Here is a 12,270-nt window from a genome sequence, read left to right as displayed (position 1 = left end):
AGGATGATTCCTTCTGCACCAGCACGGCTGAAGAGAAGGCAAGTGTCCTCTTTCCTGCTGCTACCACCGTGCAAGGCAGAGGCCAGGGGCAGCAAACTGGGTGGTCAGCACAACATCCAGAGGGGTTTGTGGTGAAGTAGGAATGGGGGAAAGTGGTACTGATCCAGACTGTCAAGGAATACAAGATTATGTTGCTGTGAGGGACAGCAGGGGAGGGTGACTATTAGAAAGTCAATTGGAAGTCTGGCTCTGCTCTGCACCCCAGTTTCTGCACGGGAGGTGTCCCCTTGGCAGGGCTGGTGTGAGGCTCTCAGAGGATTTCTGCTGCCTTTGCAGGAGGACTCATCTTCCACAGAGCTGGATGTGCCAGCAGCAGACTTGCACAGCAGCACAGAGGATCTCCTCTCAGACTCTGCTCTCCACGGCACAGAGTATTACAAAGATCTGGGACTCCTGAGCATGCCGTCTGCCAAAACAGCGCCAGACACAGCAGCACAGCCTGAACAAGAATCCCAGACTGTGTCTGCCCTTCACTCATTGGAAGACAGACCAAGGGCTCTGAGCAAACTGTCTGTGGATGTTGCTTTTTCCAATCCCGTTTCCTGCTCAGTACGTTATGGCGAGGCTGACTGTCGTTTTCTGAACAAAGGCCACCTGTGCTCCTGTGCAGCCATGCCAGATGATGGTACCAGCACTTCTGAGCATCCTGCAGAGGCAGACAATGAGCTGGACCTGCAAGAGGCCCAGGATTCCTTCCCCACACTGGTGAGATCGATGTCCACCTCCCGGAGGCACAGCTGGGAGAGCCCTGTGTCACCTGTGGACTGCAGGCGCAGGTACGGTGGGACTGTGAGTGGTATTTGATGTACACAGTGCAATGGAGGTGGGAGGCTGAGCATCACACTGCCCGCAGCTCCAGATGCTGCTGGGTGGTCTCCCTCGTCTGTCAGCATCTGCCAGAGCAGCTGGACACCCACTGCTCCTGTTGGGTGGGATGTGGAAGAAGTGCTAGGGCAGCAAGAGGCTTCAATGTCTCCTTGGAAGTAGGAAGACCCTCTTTTCCTGGGATTGGGGCTGAGAAGAGGATCTCTCTTTTGTCTAGAGGGAATCTTGAACAGCATCAGTTGCCCTGATGACCTCCATCCTCTGGGTCAAAGGGAATTTTTCCCATCAAAGTGGGATTAAGAGAGCTCTGTCAAATCCTTTTTCTTCTTGTCTGTGAGTTGGCTTGGTGGGGCCTGTGCCTGCAAGCACTGTGCTGTGCTCCAGCCTTCTGCCCTCCACGTGGCTGCAGAGGAGGTTGTATTTGTAGCATGGTGCTGAGCCCTGGCTGAGAGCAGAGGCAGGCCTGGCATTCCTGCCATCCTCTGCTCCTGCCACATGAATGCCTTGAGCTCCAGGTTCCTCCAGGAATGCTTTCCCTGCTGACAAATGTATTGATCTCCCAGCTGACTGGGATTTAGGTGCAAGCCAGCAAGGACTATTTTTATCTCTCCTCCTTATACGGTACCCTAAAATTATCTCAGCCTGAAATCTTGGCAGTCCTTTATCAAGCTCAGACTTTGGTTCTCAGACCTATTGTTGTCCCATGTGCCATGGATCATTCACAGTTTATGCTGTAACAGGCACAAGAGTAACGGTGGCACGGAGTGGCTGTCGGTGTCAGGGACACGTTCTGTCTCCTTGCTGGGTGATGAAGCACGTGTGAGCAGGAGGCCAGGGAAGGGGAATACACCCCACTGTTCCCTAAGCAAACGCTTCCTGAAGCCTGCCTGTGGCAGCAGGAATGAAGTGACAGTGATCTGCAGACAGAACCCATGCAGAGACTAAGATTTTCCACTGAGCTTTATCCATAATTTTGCTTCTGTGTCATCACTGCAACAGCACTTGGTGTGCAGGACACTGTGAGGCACTGGGGGAGCTGGTCCACCCCTCATTTCCTAGAAAAAAATTTTTTCCTTCCTCAAATCTGGGCTGTGGTGGGAGCAGGATTTATGGCATGATGCCACAGTGGTGATGTGATAAATATCATCTGCCACTTCTAAATGCCCAGAGGGACTTTCCTGGATGGCAGCTGACAGGGCAGCAGCTCTGGGGCAGGCAGGAGAGGCTGCTGCCAGGGTGGCTGCACAGTCTCAGGGGTTGCTAAGAGATCAGTGTGAGCCATTCAGCACTAAACATCCCGGGTGACCAGGGAGCTGGGGACTCACTGGTGGCAGCCAGAGAAGCTGTTTTTAACAGGCTCAGGACTTGGTGTCCAGGCTGACACTTCCTGTCATTTCCTTTCCCTGGTGCCTGCTGTGGGGAGCCTCCTTGTCCCAGCTGCATGAGGTTGTTAGGACCACCCAGCCAGGGACATTGCAGGGGCTGTGCCATGCCGGGCACAGTGTGCCAGATCTGCTCAGGTCTGCTCTGAGGCTTCTTTCTGCCCCCTGATTAGGTTCAGCCTGGATGTCACAGAGCTGGGCAGTGACCCAGAACAGGACGATGTGGAGAAGAGGAGCCAGTCCTGCCTCCAGCCTCATGCGTCCCTTCAGCTGCCCAAAAGGGAACAGGGAGCCTGGAGCAGCAGCCGGGGTGGCACAGTGATCAAAGTAGAGATAGAGCCGCTGCACCCAGACCTCGTGGCCAGCCCCAGCTTGGAGGTGGTGAGTGTGGAGGGCTGGGCACAGGGTCAGCAAGGCAAGCTGAGGCTGCAGAAAAGCAGCATACACAGGTGTCAGCTGCAGGCTGGACTCCTTCAATGCCAGCGTGGAACCAGGAGGTCTGCAGGAATCTCAGCAAGGATGGGCTTTTTCAGATAAACTGCCCCATCTTGTGGGATAAAGGCCCAGGGAGCTGCCTGTAGTACAGCCCTCTTTTCCCATATATTTAGCTGGAATTTCCCTTCCCTTGTGCCTGTTGCCTCTTGTCCTGTCACTGCAAGACAAGAAGAGTCTGGCCCTATCTTCTCTCTAAGCCTCTGTCAGGTAGTTGAAGACAGCAGTGTCACACACCCACACACACACACCCCTTACACACTGCTTTGCTCTGGGGAATACCTTTAGATTCAATTAATACTAAAAGGACAATTGCATCACGGTGCTGCATATCCAGTAAAAGTGAGAAGTGCCTAAGAAGGTTTCAGGCACAAGTGTCACTTGCTCCAGCCTTCCTGGAGCCAACAAACAGCTGGGCCTAGTGGTCTTCTGCATCATAACTCTGACAAAACAAGAGGGAAAGGGTGAGGAATCAGCCATGATGGAGATTCCCTTGGTGCAGAAAGCACAAAATATTTCTGTAACTTTTTACTTCTCCAGAAATGTGTCAGCAACGGGAAGAGACTGAGGTCCAAGTCTGTCCCATCAGCCTGTGAGACCATTGCCTCCCCCCAGATACCTCACAGTTTCAACACTTCTCTTCCAGCTGTGGAAGGTTAGTATAGACTTTATGCCATTAAATGGGTTCAAGGTGCAATTAAGAAAATAAAAACTAGAGCTGTAGCCTCTGGAAGTGTGGACAGCCCCTGCTTTCTCTTCCATGGTCCCTGGAGCTCCTGAAATACAAAGCCAAGCTGGTTCTGAGTCTGGCCCTGGCTAGCAGCACAGTCTCAGCTCAGACATGCCCATCCTCAGTGACACATTGCCACATAACCTCCCTGTGGCCAGTGCTTTGGTCGCTCCCTACTCAAGTCCCACCTGTGAGGATTTCCCCAGAGAAAAATGTGGTGATTTCAGAGCCTGGGAGGTGGAGGGGAGACTGGTTGTCATGGAGAAGAGCTCTGGGGTGGTACCAGCTCCTCCCCTACTGCAAGCAGGACCCTAAGCAGCAAACATACAGACTGGGGAGGGGAGGAGTAACAGAAAAGTGATGAGCCTTCACTTCCCTCACAGAAATGTAGAGCAGAATCTCCTTCCCTAACTGCTCCTGGCATTTCTTGCCACCAATCAAGGCAGAGTGGGAGCCCAGCACAATTAACAGGATCCAGTTGCATAGATTGCAAGGTGGTGCTCTGCAAAGGCAAACCAGGATCCCTGCTGAGAGCGTTTTGTGTTCCAGGTGTTGAACCGCCTGCTCTGGAGATGCTGGAGAAGGACCACGTGTCCCCAGACCAAGTGTAGGTATTGTCAGCCCTGGCTGGTTTGAGATGAGGGAGATTTTTGAGTGTATCTGAGCTACTGGAGATGCAACAGCAAAGGAGATCCCACTCTGTGCTGGGCCACAGCTGAGCAGCTGGTCATAAACCAGCACCTGAGGCTTTGTGGGGTGCAGAATGCCTGTAAAGGATATTTTCTAATCCCTTGCTTTTCTTTTGCCCCATCCTTGGTAGGTTAATTGTCCAGAAGGTACTTCAGGAGCTGAAACATTACCATGGGTAAGTGTGTCTGGGACAGAGATGTGTGGGGAGGTCACAGGTCTGCCTAAGACACACTTGGAAAAGGACATTTGGTCCCTTGAAGGGCAAAACCCAGGGTACCAGAATCACTGATTTATTCCAGTGAAACCAGGGTAGAATTGCAAGGAAAATGGGCATTTCATGTACCTCCTCCGTAACTCTAAAAATGTTCCTGCCCCATGCAGAAAATAAGAGTTTCAGCTGACTCAGAAGTTCTGTTCTTGTGTTCTTTGCTGTGTCTGATGCCTTTTCCCTGCCCAGGGTGAAGCAGAGAGCTTGTGTGCAAGAAGGCAGTGATTCTTCCCAGCAGAACCTCACTTGGTTTGAGTTCCTGTCTAATGAGTAAGTGAGACAGTGAGTGACACACACTTTGTGTTCTGAGAGCAAACTGATTTTGAGTCCTGTTCATCTAAGCTCTACTGCCCTGCTAATCCTGTGTGCAGGACACTGGTATCTGCAGGGGTTCAGCCAGGAGTGTGGCACTGAACAAAACCTGCACACAACAGCTTGAAAGTTCAGCTCCTTATTTGCAAGTGTTTCCTTATAAGTGACATGGCTGAAGCCAAACCAGATCCTCCAGGAGATGGAAAGTTCATACTTGGGGTCCTAAAGTAATGCTTCAATGAACTTCATCAGTGATCTCCCTAGCTGGGCTTGGTCAGTGAATTTCCCCTTTTTTAAGGTATTTTGGTCTCCTTTCAGAAATGAGGACAGTGGGAAGAGCGATAAAGCAGAGAAAGGCACAAAGGTGATGCGACGTCTGAGTTCCCTGCGGAGCCGAGTCACTGGATCCTGGCAGAAGGATAAGGTGAGAGAGAGATGTTGAGTTTGTGGAAGGAATTGTTAATTTCTTCAAGTAGAAAAGGGGATCTGATCATAGGGAACAGTTAGCTGAATTGCTTTGGGATGGCTGAGGCCTCTGTGTTGGTCAGCAGATGCATTGTGCCTAAAGTAGTAGTAGTGTGTGGGACTGAGTGACCCCTGAATTCCAATTCTCCTTGCTCCAGGGCATGTTCTGGATGCTCTTTTGCTGCCCTGGCACTATTGTGCACAGCAAGAAGAGTGCCTTGGCTGGGTGACTGCCTGGATCACTCTTTGTGGCAGGAGGAGCCTGCAGAGGGACAGCCAAATGTGTCCTGCCCTTCATCACAAATGGACTTAGACTAGAGGGACTGGCCCGAGCCTTGGGAAGGCATTTGGGAAAAGAACTGCCATCCCACTGTACCTGCTGCCCACCAGCTCTCTGCTCGTTTGTACAGTGGGGAAAGGAACGTGGGCAGTGCAAGGCCTGTGACTGAGCTGTGTTCCTCTCTCCTTCCAGGGTAAGAACAAAGAGCAGCTCAAGGAGAGAGAGAAGGAAAAAGAGACAAAGGAGACAAAAGAGAGGTGTAAAGATATCAATGGGCACCAGCTTGTGCCAGGGGTTTTCTCCAGTTGCACCAGCTGCTCACTGTGTGCCAAACCTCTTGGGAATAAAAGTGGTCTGCAGTGCCTGAGTGAGTATGGCTGTCATTGCCTGGCTCTGCCCCAGCCTGCGCTCCCTGCCTGCCCTCCAGCCCAGGCTGTGCTCCTGCCTAAACCACCCCCTGGATTGCTCCACTTCTCTGCCTGCCTCGACTCCATCCCACACTCTGCTTGGCCTGGCTTGGTTGTTTCTCCAAATAGTCTAAATGATCCCTGAATCTTGCCTGGCAATAATTTATCCTCATTTTCTTTGGCCACTTGACCATTTCCTGCCCCTTTCCCCCAAGGAGGGTTCTAGGTTAACTTTTCTTTTACTAATTTTTTTTTTTATCATGAAGTTCTGCTTTGCCTGAACAAATATCTCAACTGCCTGAGTGTAGCTGGATCTTTTAGGCTGTTTTTCACAGCTGCAGTGATGTCTCAGCTCAGCATCTGCCCATTGCATGGGCACAGGGATTTCTAGTGCATCCAAAATTTTATTAACTAACAAAAAGTCAAATGTTGCCTCCCAGGATGTGCATGGGTGCTTTTCAGCTCTAAGTAGTGCTAGCGTGCATGGGCCTCTGTGCTCCCACTGCATCCACTGTGGCATGGCTTTGGCTGAAAAAGCCTGTCCCTCCTCTTTGGGGCAGGTACTCAGGGCACTGAAGAATGTTTTAATTCCCAAGGGATTGTCTGTGGGCAGAGAAAATTTTCTGGAAATGAAAGGATTGCTCTCTTTCTCCACCCTGTACCCTCAAGCAATGCTTGCTCTCTCAGAGGCTCTTAAGGTCAGTAAAACCTTTCTGGGACATAAAGGGACTGATTACCCTTGGACATGTATGGTGAGAAATATATTTTCCCTTCAGGGCAGCTGGAGGGAAACAGAAAAGGGGCGCAGAGCTGACTATTAGTGAACATTTTTCAGGCATCACAGCAAAAAGTAGGAAGCAGGGAGCTTAATAAGAGTTTTGTGGATATTTAGAGAGACCAGAAATTTAATGGGAGGAGGCTGAGTTGTGCCTTGTCATTCCTGTGTGAGGAATCTCCCAGCCAGAGGCTCTGTTTGCAGTCCTGCATGCTGCTTTACAAAAATACCTTAACCTGGGAATATACAGGCAGCCCTTGATACTCATGAGCATGGAGCCATGCTCTGTATGGTCTTGGGAATTCTGAGGGCATTTAGTGGGAGTGATTCTCCTCTGGACAGCCCTATGGAGATCCGTGATCTGGAGTTTGAGCTAGCTGTTGAAATGAGAGTGTGGTTCAGCATGGCTTGTCCATCATAAATACACAGGGACTGTACATGAGTTATGGCAACTTTCACCTTGTTTTCCCGCCCTTCCATAAAGAATCTGTGTTCTGTCTTGTGAACGTTCAGGAGAAAAACTCCGAGGTGGCTGAGGCACTGGTTTGTGTTTGGGACTCTGTGACATCTCCTTTGGCTCTTGGCTGCCCAGGCTAACACAGGCGGCAGAGCAGCACAGCTTGTTTTGTAAGGTTCCCTTAGCAGTGGCTTGAACTGAGGCTGAACAATTGGGCAGGGTTCTGAGATGTCTGTTAAAATTAATGGCCTGTCTGTGGTGAGAGATGGGCTGGGACTTGTGGTGTCACAGCTGATGGCCTGAGAGTGCCTATATTTGGATGATGCTGAGCTGAAACCTTTGCGAGCTGCTGCTGAGCTGGTAGTTGCTATCAGCAGCTCCCGTTACTGCAGCTCGGAGCAATGTGTGGTCTCCTGACTGGTCCCTGATAGAGCTCTGGGACAGCAAGCTCCATGGCCACGGGGAAGCTGGAGCAGCAGGCCTACTTTTCAGAACTGTGAGCAGCTCCATCAGGCTCAGCCTGAGCCGTGGCTGCTGCCAGGATGTGAGGGCATTGGCAGCGCCTCTTGTTTTCTCCTCGTGGACTCTGATTTGACCATCCCCGCGCCTTGGCCCTCGGCCAGCCCTCGGCCCATCGCTGGTCAGGTGCTCCTGTTGCTGTTGTTGTCTCCGTGGTATTTTTAACTGCAGCACCACCACGTGGTCCAAGGCAAAACGGGCTCGTGGAAAACACAGGAAAAGATGGTGGTTAAAGCAAGGCATAAGCTGAAGGGGGAGAAAGGATGGGAGAATGATTGCAAGCCTGAGGTTTTTTCACTATCCAGCTGACACAAAAGGTCTGGTGACTTCCATGGCTGTGATGTCCTCTCGCTGGAAGAGCGAGAGCTCTTCTTATCAGAGATACTAACAGTAGGAGGAATTCTGCATTTAAGTCAGAACAAAAACGCATTGTTCTGCTAGAAACGTGTGTGAGCTGTGAAGGAAGTGGGCAGCTCGAATAGCCTGGTACATGGTAACTCGTTTCCCTCTCCCACTGATTCCTCCCATCTATCATCACCCCACACAACACAGAGTCTCCCAGAGGAGAAGAAGGCTGTGCAGTGTGTTGAGAGTAGAGATTCAGTCTCTGCAGCTCACAGATGTGCAGTTAGGAGCCTGGTATGGATGAAAAACAAGGAGGAATGATTGCAGTCACAGGGATCTCGACAACAGTGGCCACCCAAACTCTGCCGTTACGTAAACTATGAGCTGTAAGTCCCGAGGTTTACTGTTCACCTGGAAATGGGAAAGCTCCTCTTGAGGCTTTGCTATCAGGGTGGAGAAGGTTCTGTGCCTAAATTAATCCTCTCTTATAAACACGCTTCCAGAGTTTATGCAACAAGAGTTAGATGAGTCCCAGGGAAGCCCTGACAGGAGGAGAGCTCTCCAAGCAGGCTGTGCCATGGAGGCAAGCCAGGGATATGCTGTGGAATACAGATGCAAGGAGGATTGCTTCCCTTGAGCTTGAGCACTGGGGTAGAGGTGGGACTTCTACATTTCCAGTTGAGAATCAATCTCTATTACTTCATGGGAAAGACAGAGCCCACGGGGCCCCCACTGGGGTGACAGATTGACCATCCTCTTCCAAGGAAACCTATAGCTGTGACCAAAGTTTGGCAGGCTTCAGACAAACTCCTCTTCTTTAAGAGAAGGTGCGCAGTTTAATGAATCTTCCTGAACAATACAGGCTGTGCTGGACTGTCCACCTGTCCTAGGCTGACCCTTGCTGGCTGCTTCAGTGCACTGGCTGATCTCTAACTGGTTGCTGTAACAACTGGTCTCCAGGATTTATTTAAGGCACATTGTGAAAGAGGTTTGGAAAACCATTTCCTTTCTCACAACGAGAAAGGGAGAGGACACAGATTTCTGCAGCTTTTCAGGCAAACATCCTCTACCCATGGCCAAGGAGAGGCCAGAATAGCTTTTGGTTTAGACCTGAAATTTGGGGTGAAATTCACCTTTCACTCGGCACTTGTGCCTGCAGGGTTTTGCTTTTGGATTCCCAGTGCAGTACCAATAAGCTAATAGGTGAAGGATAGTTTTGGCTTATGATAAGGAGGAATCACTTGATTTTCTATCCTGAAATTTCTGTTCACAGCCCATACAGAGTCCTGAGAAATCTGAAAAGCAGCAGACAACCTGGAACTTTGCATTTCCGTAGAGAGGCACAGCTGCCAAAAATCTTCTGTTTTGGGGGGAAAAAGGAGGTTTGGCTGCTGTAACATGATGACAGTGATAAATGGACTGGGAGTCCCACTTGGAAAAAACTATTGCTGACAGGAGTCCAAATAAACAGAGGCAAAACCAGAGCGGCTGCGTCGGGCTATGGGTTAAGGTGGTTCTGAGCCAATGGAGCAGATCTGAAGCAAATGTGAAAGCGGCTGCAGCGCTGGTTGCAGAGGAAACACTGATAGAGCTGTGTCCTGACACAGAGCTGGCTCAGCCAGCTCGAGAGGGCTTAGAAAAGGAAACCAAAGTACATCCTATTCTCAGTGCTTCTCCTTTTCTGCTTTTCACTTTCTTTTTCTTTCTGGGCAGTAGTACCTTGATCTGGAACATCTCCAAATGCTGCTCCTTCCGTTCCCTGGTAAAACCTCAAGATCTTGTATACTCGGGCTGACAAATGCATAAGGACAGTAATCAACCTGAGACACATTCAGCAAGAAACCTTTTGCTATTACAGAATTACACAGGATTAGACAGCTGGTACCCTTCTCTTCTTTGCAATCCAAACCCTAGCTCTAAGCTACAGAGTCTTGGAGCTGGCTGCTGTGCCAGATTTTGCGCTGATTTTGTGGCGATGCCCTGAGGCCGCACAAGCACAGCACGTTCTCTCCATGACAGCTGCAGTTGGGCAATCTGCAATGCTTTACTTTTATATTACAGCAGAGCATGAAGTTTGAAGTGCCTAAGGATTAATCAGTCACCAAGTGACAGCCAGCTGTTTACCACCAAACTGCTTTGTGTAATGATCATTTCTCTGTAGTGGTGACAGGCACCAATAAATAACGGACTGCAGTGTACTCAGTCCTGTAGAGAAGCAGCACAAAAGGGAACATTTTGGAAAAGCTTGCAACTATGAGATTAAGATAAAAATAAAATTGATTAAACAGGGTGGCAGGGTGGAAACCAGATATCACACTGGCCCCATGGCAGGATTTCATCACATCTCCAGCCCAAAAAGTGGCAGGTTCTTTCAAAGCAGCATGGGGAAAGATGCAGGGTAAATTTTGAGAGGGAAGTTTGTTTTGTAACTGTGTATGTTGTGTTTTCAAGCTCAACAGGCAAGTAGGATATGTGTGATTTAAAATTCAGACAAACTTTCTATCAGTATTTTAAATCCTCAAAGTGAAATCGGGAGGGGAGGTTGGGTGGTGAGCTCTTCCCAGTTTTCCTGCCTGCACTGAATACTCCAGCAGCCTCGTGTTACCTCACTGGTATCAGGGAAAAGGTGGTTTTTTTTCCGGCAAGCAGTTTGGTTCTATGAGTCAGTGCATGGATCTCCTGCTAGGGAAGACAATTCCCCTTTCCTCTCGTCATTTGTCTGTGCAGGGCTCACTGACAAAGGCCTGGGCAGGCACTGGCTGCTGAAAGGCAGATAGGGAAGCCAGCACCTGCCAACCCTCCAGGCACTGCAGCCTTTTCTTGGCAGGGTGTTCATAAACACTCCAGCACATTGGGACGGCAAATCCCGCTGGGCTTTTAATAACAAATTATGTATTTCAAGTCCCAGACGATGTGCAAAAACATATTGAGTGCCATGCTGAAGGTGTCACTGGGGTGCCACATCCCATCAGTTAGGGGCCTCCTTACTCTGGGAGGAACCGTGTGCCCTCCCTGAGGGGAAAGTGTGGGCTAATGGTGGCCATGTGCCCTCCCTGAGGGGAAAGTGTGGGCTAATGGTGGCCATGTGCCCACCCTGAGGGGAAAACGTGTGCTGGGGGGTGGGGGCATATGTCTTCCCTCAGAGAAGTCATGGGTTCTGGGCAGCCATGTGTCCTCCCTGTGGGGAAAGTGCAGGCTGAGGATGCTCACGGTATCCCTGAGGGGGACGTGCATGTTGGGGGCCCTGTGCCCTCCCTGAGGGAAAATGCAGTCTATGGGCGGCCACGCCATCCCTAAAGGAGGAAGGAGCAGGCAATGGATGGTTGTGTGCCTCCCTGAGGATGAAGCACAGACTGAAGATGCTCATGCCCTCCATGAGGGAGATGTGTGTTGAGGGCCCTGTGCCCCCCGTGCAGGAGAAAGGAGCAGCCTATGGGTGGCCATGTGCCCTCTCTGAAGGAAAGTGAGGGTTGTGGGTGGCTCTGCTTCCCCTGGTGAAAAGCGCAGGGCTGGAAGGATTGCATGTCCTCCATGAGGGAAAAGGGCAGGTCAAGGGAGACGTGCCCTCCCTGAGGGCAAGCAAGAGCTATGAGAGGCTCTGCCATCCCTGAGGAGCAGCTGGAATGGCTGTCTCCTCCATGAGGGGAACGAGCGGGTCAAAGGATGGCATGGAGGGCCCCACTTCACCCTGAGGAATGCCCTCCCTCATAGAAGGTGGAGGCTATGGGTAGTTGTACCCTTCCCAAAGGAAAACGCAGGCTAAGGGTGGCCATGTGCCCGCCCTGAGGGGAAAGTGTGGGTCAGGGCTGCGTGTACTCTTGCCGAGGGAAGGAGCAGGTTAAGGGTGGCCGTGTGGCCTAAGGGTGGCAGGGCTGCGGATGCTCATGGCGTCCCTGAGGGAAAAACACGGATATCTGTGTGCCCTCCTTGAGAGAACCTATGGGCTAAGGATGCTCATGTCCGCTATGAAGGGTAAGAGCAGGATATGGATGGCCAGTGTCTCCCTTGAGGGAAAAGTGCAGGATTAAGGGTGTCCGTGTGCCCTCCCTGAGAGGAAAACACGCGTTAAGGGTGTCCGTGTGCCCTCCCTGAGAGGAAAACACGCGTTAAGGGTGTCCGTGTGCCCTCCCTGAGAGGAAAACACGGGTTGAGGGTGTCCGTGTGCCCTCCCTGAGAGGAACGTGCGGACTGCGGGTGCTCTCCCTCAGGGGAAAGCGCGGGCTGGTGGTGTCCGTATGCGCTCCCTGAGGGGAAGGCACAGTC

This window comes from Pyrgilauda ruficollis, unplaced genomic scaffold (genome assembly GCF_017590135.1).
Source record: "Pyrgilauda ruficollis isolate IOZ18807 unplaced genomic scaffold, ASM1759013v1 scaffold115, whole genome shotgun sequence".
NCBI classification, from domain to species: domain Eukaryota; kingdom Metazoa; phylum Chordata; class Aves; order Passeriformes; family Passeridae; genus Pyrgilauda; species Pyrgilauda ruficollis.
Note: the sequence above shows the minus strand (reverse complement) of the source record.